This window comes from Triticum aestivum, chromosome 3D (assembly GCF_018294505.1).
Source record: "Triticum aestivum cultivar Chinese Spring chromosome 3D, IWGSC CS RefSeq v2.1, whole genome shotgun sequence".
Lineage (NCBI taxonomy): Eukaryota > Viridiplantae > Streptophyta > Magnoliopsida > Poales > Poaceae > Triticum > Triticum aestivum.
Window position 1 is genome coordinate 100295830 of NC_057802.1, and position 2827 is coordinate 100298656.

Below are 2827 nucleotides of genomic sequence, written 5' to 3' on the forward strand. Positions count from 1 at the left end.
ACTCCCTCCGTCCCGTAACACTTCCTCCAAACCAATAGTGTGTGCACATGTTAAGAAAATAAGGTTGGACAAACCTAAGTTGACACGCAACTGAGATGCTTTTTAGTTGTCTCTTACAATGTATATGTGATGTCCTTAGAGCTAAGATTGTCGTACATACTTGGTGTATGTAGACATTTACTTAGGGGTTGCCAAATGCTACGCCGTAATTGCACAGTTATAAATGTTGCTTTCTTGTTTGTCATGAAGCATGCTATGAGGCGTGGCCAGTCGACATGGAATTTTTCCATCTATAATGAGAGAGATATTGCTGGGGCCTCGAGCGATCATTCTAAAAAAATGCATGGCCATGCCACCTAAGGTTAAACATTTAACAAAAGAAATGATTTTGAGTCACACGATCGATAAAGGATGGTAGAGCTTTGGAAGTGCATTTAGTCCTCTGAGTGTCTTTTGGTGTCCATGAGTAGGATCAATGGGAGTAATGTGTTTATCAATTTATCCACATATGATTAATCATGTTTCATGGGAAGGATGGTGGAAAATAGCCCCCCTCCCCAATTCAAAAAGGGGGAAAGGTGTCGGTTCTGATCAAGATACTCCATAGATTTTTGGTTATTTGAGTCCTAGGAAAATCGCGATGTTAAGAAGGGTTGAAGGTTCAAGTGTGTGGGTCATCATAGTCTTTCTTTACCTAATTCCTACCACAGAGAGGCCAAACATGGTTCCAAGATTCTCTCTCTCTCTCCACTAGTAGAAAAGAGGGCTTTGGTTCAGGCCGAGTCAGCCCATAGTCCCGGTTCAGTCCAGAACCGGGACCCATGGGGGCACTGGTCCCGGTTCGTGAGGCCAGGGGCCTGCCGGGCCTCGTGGGGGCATTGGTCCCGGTTCGTCTGGCCCCTTTGGTCCCGGTTGGTAGGATGAACCGGGACCAATGGGCCTCGCTCCTGGCCCACCACCATTGGTCCCGGTTGGTGGCTTGAACCGGGACCACAGGCTGCCCTTTAGTACCGGTTCATGCCACGAACCGGGACCAATGAGGTGCCTATATATACCCCTCGCCCGCGAGCAGAGCACTCCAGTGCTCTGTTTTTCTCTGGCCGGCGAGGGGAGGGCTTCGTGGTGCTCTAGCTCACCTCCTATGCACATGAGGTGTTCGATGAAATGCCCGAGCCACACTAGTTAAGCTTTCTCCTCTCGAAGCTCGACCTCAAAGCTCCATTTTCCTCGAGATTTGTCTAGGTTTAGCGGCCCGTCACGTCCCATTCCCGTCTTCACCGCCGTCGATCGCCCGCGCCGATCTCGTCGCCGGCACCACCGTGGTGAGCCTCTTGTTCTTATCTTCTTTCTGAAAGAAAAAAATTCTTACTTTAAATGTATGGTTTAATTAATTAGATGCTCTGGAGAGCTATATGTTGTTAGATGAGAACTATGTATGTACTTTGGTTTTAATGTGATGATGAACTTCTATTAATTTGGTTACTTAATTATCTATTCATGATATTCTGTAATGGTTTTTGACACACTTAATTATATATAATGCACGCAGATGAACCGGCAATGGATGTACGGTGACAGACACACCTCCGAGTACATTAAGGGCGTGCATGATTTTCTTGAAGTGGCTGAGGCAAACATGCAGAATGGTTTTATGTGTTGTCCATGCCCTAAATGTGGGAATACGAAGTCTTACTCTGACCGGAAAATCCTTCACACCCACCTGCTTTAGAAGGGTTTCATGCCACACTATAATGTTTGGACGAGGCACGGAGAAATAGGGGTTATGATGGAAGACAACGAAGAAGAAGAGGACGATGACAACTATGTGCCCCCTGAATACGGTGATGCTGTAACGGGGGAAACTGCTGAAGATCAAGAGGAACCAGACGATGTGCCCAATGATGCTGCAACGGGGGAAGCTGCTGAAGATCAAGAGGAACCAGACGATGTGCCCGATGATGATAATCTCCGCCGGGTCATTGTCGATGCAAGGACGAATGCGAAAGTCAAAAGGAGAAGCTGAAGTTCGATCGCATGTTAGAGGATCACAAAAAAGGGTTGTACCCCAATTGCGAAGATGGCAACACAAAGCTTGGTACTGTACTGGAATTGCTGCAGTGGAAGGCAGAGAATGCTGTGCCTGACAAAGGATTTGAGAAGCTACTGAAAATATTAAAGAAGAAGCTTCCAAAGGATAACGAATTGCCCGACAGTACATATGCAGCAAAGAAGGTCGTATGCCCTCTAGGATTGGAGGTGTAGAGGATACATGCATGCCCTAATGATTGCATCCTCTACCGCGGTGCGTACAAGGATCTGAATGCATGCCCGGTATGCGGTGCATTGCGGCATAAGATCAGACGAGATGACCCTGGTGATGTTGACGGTGAGCCCCCAGGAAGAGGGTTCCTACGAAGGTGATGTGGTATGCTCCTATAATACCACGGTTGAAACGTCTGTTCAGAAATGAAGAGCATGCCAAGTTGATGCGATGGCACAGTGAGGACCGTAAGAAAGACGGGAAGTTGAGAGCACCCGCTGACGGGTCGCAGTGGAGAAAAATCGAGAGAAAGTACTGGGATGAGTTTGCAGGTGACCCAAGGAACGTATGGTTTGGTTTAAGCGCGGATGGCATTAATCCTTTTGGGGAGCAGAGCAGCAATCACAGCACCTGGCCCGTGACTCTATGTATGTATAACCTTCCTCCTTGGATGTGCATGAAGCGGAAGTTCATTATGATGCCAGTTCTTATCCAAGGCCCTAAGCAACCGGCAACGACATTGATGTGTACCTAAGGCCATTAGTTGAAGAACTTTTACAGCTGTGG